The sequence below is a fragment of the Mizuhopecten yessoensis genome, unplaced genomic scaffold (assembly GCF_002113885.1).
Source record: "Mizuhopecten yessoensis strain PY_sf001 unplaced genomic scaffold, ASM211388v2 scaffold3311, whole genome shotgun sequence".
Taxonomy (NCBI): Eukaryota; Metazoa; Mollusca; class Bivalvia; order Pectinida; family Pectinidae; genus Mizuhopecten; species Mizuhopecten yessoensis.
In genome coordinates this window covers 873,633-887,319 of record NW_018404981.1, presented here as the reverse complement: position 1 = coordinate 887,319, position 13,687 = coordinate 873,633, and the positions used below count along the sequence as shown (strand labels likewise).

The 13,687-nt window shown below is 33.3% G+C and overlaps 1 protein-coding gene across 2 annotated transcripts in view; it reads left to right on the top strand.

The window, feature by feature from the left end:
* The window catches only part of LOC110447339 (cytochrome P450 3A24-like), a 58,824-nt gene that overhangs the window by 36,470 nt on the left and 8,667 nt on the right, over nt 1–13,687 (top strand). The window lies entirely within an intron of this gene.

Genomic DNA, 13,687 nt, shown 5'->3' with positions numbered 1-13,687 from the left:
TTAAATAATAAAATGGGAAGGACACCTCGATGTACGTTGTTTCTTTATCATTGGAGACTAGTAAGGATGTATGAACCAATGAAGATGTGGAGCTTTGAAGGTGGGTGTGTAGACACAGTAGAGGAACTGTCTGGATTGTGATATCAAATTCATATCTTTACCAGTTTATTTTGATTCGTCACTGGCATCCTTCCCGCTGTTTCATGATATCTAATACATAATAATTGAATGGATCCTCATTGGAAATCATATATGTCAGGGTTTTTTTATATTGTGCACTAACATATTACGGAAATCTGTCATAGACGTACCATGTATTACATCTAACAGGACAGAATTGAATATGTTCTAGTTTTGTGAACAAGTGATGCTGAAAATGTCATTATATTAAACCCATCATAAAATCATTACGTATGGCGATAGCTCCTTCTGAACTCCATTGAGGCCGCGTGTATACGTGTAACGCAATACAGCAGATACATGTGGAGTCAGGAATCCTAGCTCACGTCTCCTCGGGCTAAAACAAATTGAAACATTCGTTGTTACGAAAGATAATAAAAATGTTTATATGACGATCGGTTTGTACGATAAATTCATTCTTAAATATCATTCAATTCATTTTTTATTTTTTCGGAGAAGGTTTAAGGGTCATTTTTTTTTTGGCATTGCAAAACAATTGTTCAGTTTGTTTGTTCTGATGTGAAAACATTACCCAGATCGGTATCATTCTGAAATGACACTTGAGGCTCTTTATGTTTTAAAAATACATTACTTTCTCATACATATAAAAACGTCGGTTCATTCATGTTCCCCTTCTCTTACCCATACTCTTCGTTCGTAATAATAGTTTTGACGATTCTGTCAATTTTTCTTTATTTATTCATTTATATTTAATTTTATTTATTGCAGAAGAGATTAAAAGTCCACACGTTGAACGTTTTTTCAGTCAGTTTAACTTGTGAACAAAAAACAATAAACCTGTTTTTTTAATGAATTACTCTAATTCCACCGAGAACAAATACCAAGAAGAAATTACTTAAACGAAGAAAATTGTCACAGGACTCGTACTGATTTCTTTGTTGTACTCATTGATATTCAATTCGCTTTCTCATGTCATTTCGAGTAGTCACGGTCATGTTTTCAATGGTTTTCGAAGTTGACCATCGAGTAAAAGGATACGAATGTAAAGTGAAAGAGATGAACGAACAGAAAGAATGTGTGACCATGTAGAAAGTTGAAGTAAACTAAAGAACTTTTAGTGGGGGTTTTTATTATTAATTTACTTCTTTTGACTCTTTGGTATATTTTAACATTACGTGCTGATGTTTCGGTCAACTTTGTGCTTAGTTTATTTATCTCCTGGAAGATTCCAAAAAGCCAATTTGCTTGTTGTGATCTAAAGCATAATGGTACAAAACGATTACAGTAAGGCTCCCTTGTAGAATGGTGTCTTTTACCTGTATTCGTTAACAGGCTGCCATGAAAAGACTACACCTGATCTGCTGCCAATATTTAACACTTTCTTACTTACGTACTCATTTTGCTAGATACCTTTGGTTAGCCCATTATAAAACTACAACCATCAGTGGTGTTCTTCTGCCCGAGTCGATGTCGTAACAGTTGACTTAAAACTTGTTCTTTATTGTCCAAGTGTACACAAGCGTATATCAATAATGTTGTATTTAACACGTGAAAACCCATACAAATAAACAAACCATTAATTTTGAAGAACTGCCTCGAGTATTCCAACAAGTGGTGCGTATAAAATGACTCTGTCTTAAAACTTTTTTTGTGAGTGTTTTTTTTTTTATTATTTTTTCATTTGAGTTGACTAGTTTTAAGTACTGAGATAGCTGATAATGAAATGCACGTTGTGACCTTCTTAATGTATCACCGATGCATACTATAATGTGAAAGTTTGCCTCAGCCATCAAAGAATCAATGAAACAAAGATCTAGAAATAATTCATGTAATTAAAACATTAAGATAAAAATCAATCATTTCCATTAGCTGAGCTGAAATTTGCTCTGTAGGCAATCAATGACCTTGACATCTTAGCGAGTATGGAGTAATCGTCATGAGCAATCTATCAGTTGTATTGTTTCCTGTCAAATGTCTGCACAGTTACCCCTGAGGTTCAACACATACGTTTTATGATCAACTTTTTCACAATGTCGTCGATCATTTTGTGTTAATAACTCATCAAATTTAACGAGTAAGTTATATTTAACAGTCGAGCATATCTCAATGACGGCATCGGGGGAACTGTTTCATTTTATAAATAATTAGGCAATTGTTTTTCTTCTACAGATACCTCTGACAACCCAGCATGTCGTCTGTGTCTTGGTGATGTGCCGCTTAACGTGTCTGTACATAAAACATAATGTAATATAATGTCACCAGCATTACAATCGAATTACAATCAAATAGAATTTTCATTATTCCTCATAGTCATTTGCTTATATATTATATCACTATAATAAAAGATGTCGAGTATAAAATAAAACAATTCGTATTGAGGTCAGCGTATCCATTCACTTACGCGTTCAATGAAAAAATAAGATGCATTTTTAGTAACCCCCCCCCCCCCTTTTTTTTTTGCGATTCAAAAATAAATAAATTTTTGGTTGACCAACGATTAATTACAAATTAACTAATACTCATGTCACGGTCCGTGGCATTACACCATGAACAGTGAAGCCCACAGAAACGTTCAATTTGTTTTGTTTCTCTTTCGCATTGCATGTAAGGACAGCTTAAAACATGTCTCGATTGAGCAGGGATAGAATACGTGAGACTTTATATAATGAAACGTATCTTATAATGATGTACAGTTAGAATACAAAAAATATAACAATGCAGATGTCATTCCAAATATGTAATCGTGGATTTATTCCAATAATACAAAACCTGTACTGTAGAGGTGTATTGGAGATGAGAAAAACAATTACTGCAGATGTACACCTTTCCAAATATAAGATATTGCAGTAAAACGTGTTTTTGCGATATAGATATGCAGTAATACGATTATAATTGTAACACCCGTTATCTATGTCATCGTTGTTTTATTGTGATCAAATATATTATCATATTCATATACAATAGCTTTACATTAAGCTCACACTAACAATATCTGTATATCATTATAGGTCATAAATAATCTATGCAAATGTTTCAATTACTTAGATGATCAAAAAAAGTCACTAAATCAGACATAACTATGATAATCAGTTTACATTGTAATTCGTAACATTTGAGGCGTCGCGTTATTTGTGTTTGACTAGATAATTGGTATTAATTAGCACTCATATATCAATTTGTCAGAGCGAAGTAAAGTCAACCGGTGTGTATCATGAATGGTTTGACTGAGTGGTAATATTGAGTCATGCTGTAAGCCTACCAGTATATGAACACAGTCTATACGTGTACCTGAGATTAAAGGTCATTTCAAATTATTCCTGAGTAGTTTTTTCGGTAAACAACTTCTATAAAAAGTGAAGATATCATTAATTCTAACAAAATGCATTTTAGTTATAAACCTCCTATTGATGCTAGTAAACAGGGTAAATTCAATCTTAATTAAATCTTTAAATTATCGTATAAAATATTGCATTAATAGTATGCAGGGATATACATTATATCACATACAAGTATTAGAGACAGCACTTAATATGTAAATGTAAGGTCAATATTTGCATATACCTAGCCTGACCATTAAGCTCAGTTACCTTTATCTACATAAGAGTTTTTGTATTTACAACTTATATAGCAAAACGTTTTACCCATTATCTGTTATCTCCATTCAGCAAGTATTTTATCGAGAACTTTCATAACTCCTATTTATTTTTTAATTCTATATCATTATATATTATTTGGATTGAAATATTTGTGGTTTTATTTGTATCTGACATTAAACATTCCTATAACACATTAACAAATGAGGTCACTCAATTACCTGTCGTCTGTACTTCAACTGACAGTTGGGACTCCAGGATGATCATTTAACTTTAAATTTAACTTCTTCTCTGAGATTACCATCTTACTCTAGGATAAACATCTTGCTCTAGGATTTGCGTCTTACACTAAGATTAATACCTTACTCCAGGATTAGCATTTAATTTTAGGATTTGCATCATACTGTAAGTTTAGTATCTCGAACTAGGCTTAACATGACACTCAAGAAAAATACATTTTACTGGATATAAAATTTTGTTTCATGATAAACTTCTTACTCTAGGTTCAACATCTTACTCAAGGCTTAATATCTTACTATATTCATAGCATATTACCAGGATTAGTATCATACTCTGATATCCGCATCCTACTCTTAGAATAACTTCTTACTCTAGGTTCAACATCTTACTCAAGGCTTTATATACTTAATTTAGGCATAGTATATTACTCTGGGATTATAATCATACTATGAGATTAGCATCCAACTGTATGACTTGCATCTTACTGTATGACTATCATCTTACTGTAGGACTAGCATATTACTGTAGGACTAGCATCTTACTGTAGGACTAGCATCTTACTGGAGGGCTAGCATCTTACTGGAGGACTAGGATCTTACTGGAGGACTAGCATCTTACTGTCGGACTAGCATCTTACTGTAGGACTATCATCTTACTGTAGGACTAGCATCTTACTATAGGACTAGCATCTTACTGTGGACTATAATCTTACTGTAAGACTACCATCTTACTGTAGGACTATCATCTTACTGAAGGACTAGCATCTTACTGTAGGACTATCATCTTACTGTAGGACTAGCATATTACTGTAGGACTAGCATCTTACTGTACGACTAGCATCTTACTGTAGGACTTGCATCTTACTGTAGGACTAGCATCCTACTGTAAGACTAGCATCTTACTGGAGGACTAGGATCTTACTGGAGGACTAGCATCTTACTGGAGGACTTGCATCTTACTGTAGGACTAGCATATTACTGAAGGACTAGCATCTTACTGTAAGAATAGCATCTTACTGTAGGACTAGCATATTAATCTAGGACTAGCATCTTACTGTAAGAATAGCATCTTACTGTAGGACTAGCTTCTTACTGTAGGACTAGCATCTTACTGTACGACTAGCATCTTACTGTAGGACTATCATCTTACTGTAGGACTAGCATATTACTGAAGGACTAGCATCTTACTGTCGGACTATAATCTTACTGTAAGACTACCATCTTACTGTAGGACTAGCATCCTACTGTAAGACTAGCATCTTACTGGAGGACTGGCATCTTACTGTAGGACTAGCATATTAATCTAGGACTAGCATCTTACTGTAAGACTAGCTTCTTACTGTAGGACTAGCATCTTACTGGAGGACTTGCATCTTACTGTAGGACTAGCATATTACTGTAGGACTAGCAACTTACTGTAAGACTAGCATCTTACCGTAGGACTAGCATCTTACTGTAGGACTAGCATCTTACTGGAGGACTAGCATCTTACTGGAGGACTAGCATCTTACTGTAGGACTATCATCTTACTGTAGGACTATCATCTTACTGAAGGACTAGCATCTTACTGTAGGACTAGCATCTTACTGTAGGACTAGCATCTTACTGTAGGACTAGCATCTTACTGTAGGACTAGCATCTTACTGTGGGACTAGCATATTACTGTCGGACTAGCATCTTACTCTAAGATTAACTTCTTACTCACGGATGAACACTTACTCTAGATATATCACATTTCTCTAAATTTAACATCTTTGCTCTAGGATAACATCTTAATTATGTTTGATATCCTTTACTGGATAAACATACATCTTACTCTAAAAGAAACATCTTAATCGAGGTTAAGCATCTTACTACTCAGAATGAATACCTCGGGGTTGGATAAGCACTAGGTTTAAAATCCTACTCTACGATTACAAATATACGCGGTTGTAATACCTTACGCTCTGATTGAAATATTACTCTAGGCTTAATATTTTCCTGAACGTCTAACACTTTGATTAACGTCTTGCTCTAAGAAAAACATCTAACTTTAGAATGATGAACAACTTACTGTAGGATTAATATCTTACATAAGGTTTCACTTTTTACCCTTGGGTTAACGATTTAATTATTCTTCATTTTGTAGGTTTGAGATCTTCTCTGGGCTTAAAGGGACTGGTCGGGGGAAAAAACCCCAATATAAATGGGTCTAAATGCGATCTCTGGCCTTCCAAAAGTTATACCACGGCAATATGATGGTCGAGTTCTGCTTGCAATGTCAAGGTTTGACCACTGAAATATCGGGGAAGCCCCGCGTAAATTCAGCGCAGATCTATTTATATATGTCACGTGGTTGTTTCGAAAGTGAGGCAGTGAGGATAACAACAATAACACGCCGTCATGTGCCATGTCGGACTCAACTAGCGGACAAGACAGCAATACCATACGTAAATAATTGTTTTCAAAGGTCATGTATGATGCAAGTGTAGTATTCCTACCTATAGGTTGTTGTTATATATAACGGTATTGATACCTCGTGCCTGTCATGACTTTTGCATGCACCTTTTTCTTTCGCCACGATGTTTACATTCGGCCTTGTTGATGACGCGCGTGCGGTAAAATTACATCACTGATCTGGGTCAATTGAGAGTTTTAGACTGTCAGGTGACGATTTAGGATTTCTTTGATATAATTATATTTTTTACTCTTAGGGAGTGAATTTCAGCAAAATTTGTATCGGTATATTTCATAAGAAGGTATTTTAAACATGTGTATGCCATTTTAGCAAATATGACATTTTTTCCCCGACCAGCCCCTTTAATAAAAAAAAAAACGCACGCCATATACTTTTATCAACATCTAGCAAATTGATTATATATCGTTTCAAATAGTTGGTCAATGTTTGCTGAGAACAAATTGCATACCATGACGTACACTACGTGGATGCAAGGCCATTGTCGTTTTGTTTCCACCTTAATTTGGAATTTTTTCTTTATACTATTTGTGGTAAATATTTATACATATTTGAATTATTTTCACAAAACATTTTAATTGGATCTTTTTACTATATATAATATATATATTAATTTTATGCTAAAGACGATGAAGGTACTATATTACATTGCTCCTACCAGCTTAAAAAGAGGTGATGTTTGAAAAATGTTTTTACCATTATAATATTTATATATAAAAGACCAAAGAGCGCAGCCGCTATATATATATTCTTCCTACAGACGGCAGATGAGGGATGCATTCACGGTTTCCAATAACACCAATGATAAGCATACATAGTTGTATCAAGCGTTGTCCGGTACACTAAAGCTATTGTTATACTGTGTTTTTGACTTAGCGTTACTCGCTTATGTTAAATGAATACTTTTAAGCCTACTTAAATCATAATAGTGAAAGAATACTTCTTATTGTGAAAATATCACCTATATGCACTTTTTTCATATATGCATATTTATATCTATGATGTATGTGTACTTCCAAACGTCATATGTGTATATTGAATTGTTTTCCAATTCGTATGAAAGCTGTACATCATTTTTTCTTAAGCGTCTCAGTCTTTGATACGCTAGTCGTTAGTAAACAAAACACAATAGAGATTACAGGTAAACAAAACACAATAGAGATTACAGGTAAACAAAACACAATAGAGATTACAGGTAAACAAAACACAATAGAGATTACAGGTAAACAAAACACAATAGAGATTACAGGTAAACAAAACACAATAGAGATTACAGGTAAACAAAACACAATAGAGATTACAGGTAAACAAAACACAATAGAGATTACAGGTAAACAAAACACAATAGAGATTACAGGTAAACAAAACACAATAGAGATTACAGGTAAACAAAACACATTAGAGGGTACAGGTAAACAAAACACAATAGAGGGTACAGGTAAACAAAACACAATAGAGGTTACAGGTAAGTTACAACGTAGGAGAGAACAGCGAAATACAGTGTCATTGCAAATTGAAGCTTTATCAAAAAGTGTGTTATATGATTGTGACGTTATTATCAATATGATATTGTAGGAGAAAATATTAGATAAAAAGAAGAACAAAAACAGGATTAAAAAACACATTATTAGATATCGAATGTCCCTGATGTCCAGGGACTGCAATGTAAGCATTGAGTAAATAGATGATACTTTAGCTTGGGCTAGGCTGATGGTAACGCGTTTCGTTTTGATAGAGTGAAACATTCTGCAATGTATCGTGGTTTGTAAGAGCAATGGTGGAATTTAACAATCAAATTACGGGAACGCGAATCGGCATCAGAGTCCCTTATTTGATGCAGTAAACTATTTGAGCACATATCTATGATTGATCGATGCCTCGTCTCTGCAAGGTAGCCATGCTTGTCAAACCAAGCTCACAAAATAAACAGTTGATATACTAGCATCAAATACAAAGACAGTGCTGTTATATAGCGTTGTGATCTATAACGACATTTGTTGTGGGGATGGGATACAAACGGTTTGACAACCGAGTCAATCAAATTTGTTTTTGACATTCATAATCATATTTAACCTAAATATTCAAATATATTTCAGATAACTTATACTTATGTAATTCATTCAGAAATATGGTCAAATATGGTTTATTCATAGCATATACATAAGTATATACAATATGCAAACCAATAAACGGAACACACTTAGTGCAATGATTGTAATACAGGGTCTTTTAATGAGCTTTATCACGTCCGAGTCAATCTCTTGTGTAAAGCGTAGCTACAGCTGAAGGTTATTAATTATAATTTAGGAATACTCATTGTATGCATATAACCATTTAGGAAAGACCTTATGCATTGAATAAGAAACCTTTTTATTATTTAAACATGAGTTAACACTGAGAAAAATATTTCACACCTATAGGTTTTTATTGTGGCTAATATAGTAGTGGCAATATATAATACTGTTTTTTAATACATTTCATGTTAGAATACAGAGATTATTCTCAAGAAAACAATGATTTTAAACTAGTTCATTTAAAATCTTCAGAACGGAAAAGTATAAAACAAAAAATATGTTTAAGCTCTTGAAAACGGAATACTATCAAAAACTAGTTTTTATCCTCTTCAAAAACAGAAACGTATGTATAATATGACCTTTCTAATCCATTTTTATGCATTGTTTGATATCTTCCTCCGATAGAACATTATGCATCCAGATGTATGAAAGTGAACATCACTAAAACTAAATACGAGTGTAGTCAACATAGGTTATAGTACTCGTCACACTGATATCAATATAACACTATAAATACGGCTGGAGTCAACATAGGTTATAGGACTCGTCACACTGATATCAATAAAACACTATAAAAACGACTGTAGTCATCATAGATTATAATACTCGTCACACTAATATCAATATAACACTATAAATACGGCTGGAGTCAACATAGGATATAGTACTCGTCACACTGATATCAATATAACATTATAAATACGGCTGGAGTCATCATAGGTAATAGTACTCGTCACACTGATATCAATATAACACTATAAATACGGCTGGAGGCAACATAGGTTATAGTACTCGTCACACTTATATCAATAAAACACTATAAATACGACTTTAGTCATCATAGATTATAATACTCGTCACACTAATATCAATATAACACTATAAATACGGCTGGGGTCAACATAGGTTATAGTACTCGTCACACTTATATCAATAAAACACTATAAATACGACTGTAGTCATCATAGATTATAATACTCGTCACACTGATATCAATATAACACTATAAATACGGCTGTAGTCAACATAGGTTATAGTACTCGTCACACTGATATCAATATAACATTATAAATACGACTGTAGTAATCATAGGTTAAAGTACTCGTCACACTGATATCAATATAACATTATAAATACGACTGTAGTAATCATAGGTTAAAGTACTCGTCACACTGATATCAATGGAACATTATAAATACGACTGTAGTCATCATAGATTATAGTACTCGTCACACTGATATCAATATAACATCATAAATACGGCTGTAGCCGACATAGGTTATAGTACTCGTAAGACTGATATCAATAAAACACTTTAAATACGGCTGGAGTCAACATAGATTATAGTGCTCGTCACACTGATATCAATATAACATTATAAATTCGACTGTAGTCATCATAGATTATAGTACTCGTCACACTGATATCAATATAACATCATAAATACGGCTGTAGTCGACATAGGTTATAGTACTCGTAAGACTGATATCAATAAAACACTTTAAATACGGCTGGAGTCAACATAGATTATAGTACTCGTCACACTGATATCAATATAACACTATAAATACGATATCAATGTAACATTATAAATACGACTGTAGTCATCATAGGTTATAGTACTCATCACACTGATATCAATATAACACTATAAATAAGACTGTAGTCGACATAGGTCATAGTACTCGTCACACTGAGATCAATATAACACTATAAATACGACTGTAGCCGACATAGGTCATAGTACTCGTCACACTGAGATCAATATAACACTATAAATACGACTGTAGTCATCATAGGTAAAAGTCCTCGTCACACTGATATCAATATAACATTATAAATTCGACTGTAGTCATCATAGATTATAGTACTCTTCACACTGATATCAATATAACATTATAAATACGACTGTAGTCAACATAGATTATAGTACTCGTCATACTGATATCAATATAACATTATAAATACGACTGTAGTAATCATAGGTAATAGATTATAAATACGACTGTAGTCATCATAGGGTAAAGTACTCGTCACACTGATATTAATATAACACTATAGATACGACTGTAGTCGACATAGATTATAGTATTCGTAACACTGATATCAATAAAACACTATAAAAACGACTGTAGTCGACATAGGTTATAGTACACGTCACACTGATATCAATATAACACTATAAATACGACTGTAGCCGACATAGGTCATAGTACTCGTCACACTGAGATCAATATAACACTATAAATACGACTGTAGTCATCATAGATTATAGTACTCGTCACACTGACATCAATATAACACTATTAATACGGCTGCAGTCAACATAGATTATAGTACTCTTCACACTGATATCAATATAACATTATAAATACGACTGTAGTCAACATAGATTATAGTACTCGTCATACTGATATCAATATAACATTATAAATACGACTGTAGTAATCATAGGTAATAGATTATAAATACGACTGTAGTCATCATAGGTAAAAGTCCTCGTCACACTGATATCAATATAACATCATAAATACGGCTGTAGCCGACATAGGTTATAGTACTCGTAAGACTGATATCAATAAAACACTCTAAATACGGCTGGAGTCAACATAGATTATAGTACTCGTCATACTGATATCAATATAACATTATAAATACGACTGTAGTCAACATAGATTATAGTACTCGTCATACTGATATCAATATAACATTATAAATACGACTGTAGTCGACAAAGGTTATAGTACTCTTCACACTGATATCAATATAACATTATAAATACGACTGTAGTCAACATAGATTATAGTACTCGTCATACTGATATCAATATAACATTATAAATACGACTGTAGTCGACAAAGGTTATAGTACTCGTCACACTGATATTAATATAACACTATAGATACGACTGTAGTCGACATAGATTATAGTATTCGTAACACTGATATCAATAAAACACTATAAATCCGACTGTAGTCGACATAGGTTATAGTACACGTCACACTGATATCAATATAACACTATAAATACGGCTGTAGTCATCATAGGTTATAGTACTCATCACACTGATATCAATATAACACTATAAATACGACTGTAGTCGACATAGATTATAGTATTCGTCACACTGATATCAATAAAACACTATAAATACGACTGTAGTCGACATAGGTTATAGTACTCGTCACACTGATATCAATATAACATTATAAATACGACTGTAGTCAACATAGGTTATAGTACTCGACACACTGATATCAATATAACATTATAAATACGACTGTAGTCAACATAGGTTATAGTACTCGTAACACTGATATAAATATAACATTATAAATACGACTGTAGTAATCATAGGTAATAGTACACGTCATATTGATATCAGTATAACACTATAACGCGATTGTCGTCGACAGTTATAATACTCGTCAGACAGCTTTAAATATTACGCTATCAATAGAAATGTAGAGTAGACGTTCGCTAATTACATTTGCTATATTTGGTATAACACGATACAATTATAATGTTATGATTGATACAATTGTTCTAGGTAACAAGTATATATCGAAAATGCTTAATTCAAATTATAGACTGTAAGCTTTCTTCATACCTTCATATGAACTAATTTAATAGGATACATTACGTCTATATACTAACCTTTTATGAGTATATTATTTTATTAAGACATGATGTAGTAAAAAAGCAAGGTATTGACCCAATTGACAAGATATAACGAATAGAATTAAACAGTTCCTGTAAAAATGTCATTTTCAAAGGACAATTTAAGTCATATAGATTCAAGCGTAACAATATTCATTCCTACAGCATGTAATTTGGTTATAATTCATAATGCTCTTTTTTATTGTTGTTAAGCACCATCCGTTATTGTTTCCCATTTTCACGTTCATAGTTTTTTAGTCATCTAGGTGCGGAAACATATTCATCTTGTAGATCTATCTTATTAAGTGATTAAAATATGTATGTATATAATTGCATTGTTTCAAAATTATGAGTTAATATTTCACAACACAACTGAAATTAATTAAATTTTGATAAACACTGATTTAAGAAAAAAACGGAATTTTTATATCGAGTCATCGTGACCTAAGCATAAAGATTTCAGTGTGTCAGTCTCGCATACTTTAGATCACTTGATTTCATACCTAACCATGACACATTCCGGCAAATGGAATATTTGAAGTCTACTGAGCACGCTTGATCATTTAAAGATAACGACAGTAGACCGTCCATTATATCACACCGCTAAGGCAGTCCACTACCAGTCTCATCAGCTATAATGATATGGTGCAGTTTCCGGGTGTAAGAAAATAGGTTGACATATAAGCTGATACCCTACCGACTGACCCTGCCCTGGGGTTCTCTTTAACAAAGATGTATTCTCTAAACCCAATCAGATAAGTATCATTCGGTATGTTGATATCACGCTTTTGTGAGGTGAGATGAAATAAAAGCGTATACACGTGCGTGTTTGTGTATGTGTGTGTCGTTTTTCAGATGTGTACTAGTCTATTTACGTGAAATATGCAGAATACACCAACTAGTTGTCAGAAAAAATCCAATAATGATTAAAGCTAGGCTACCTGTATTACGGCTGAACATTTGCCTCAATGCGAACGATGTTATCAACGGCGGCAGATTAATGCTCCCTTATATCACTGTTATCTAAAATATCTTACTGCATATACATACAGATATATATATATACACCGGGTAGATAATCCTGTAAAATACATGTAGACATTTTGACTTTTTTACTAAACGTCTCGGTCACAACCAACTTAACATGCCACTCAATATATTCAAATAATTGACTAAAACAAAGTAATCTTCTGATATCTAAATTGTCATATCGATAGGTGGTTGTGATAAGCGTACAGTTTTTACACATCGGTGTCCTCACATTGATCACACGGTCGCTCTGGTCTACACCTTGTTTTGTTGGAA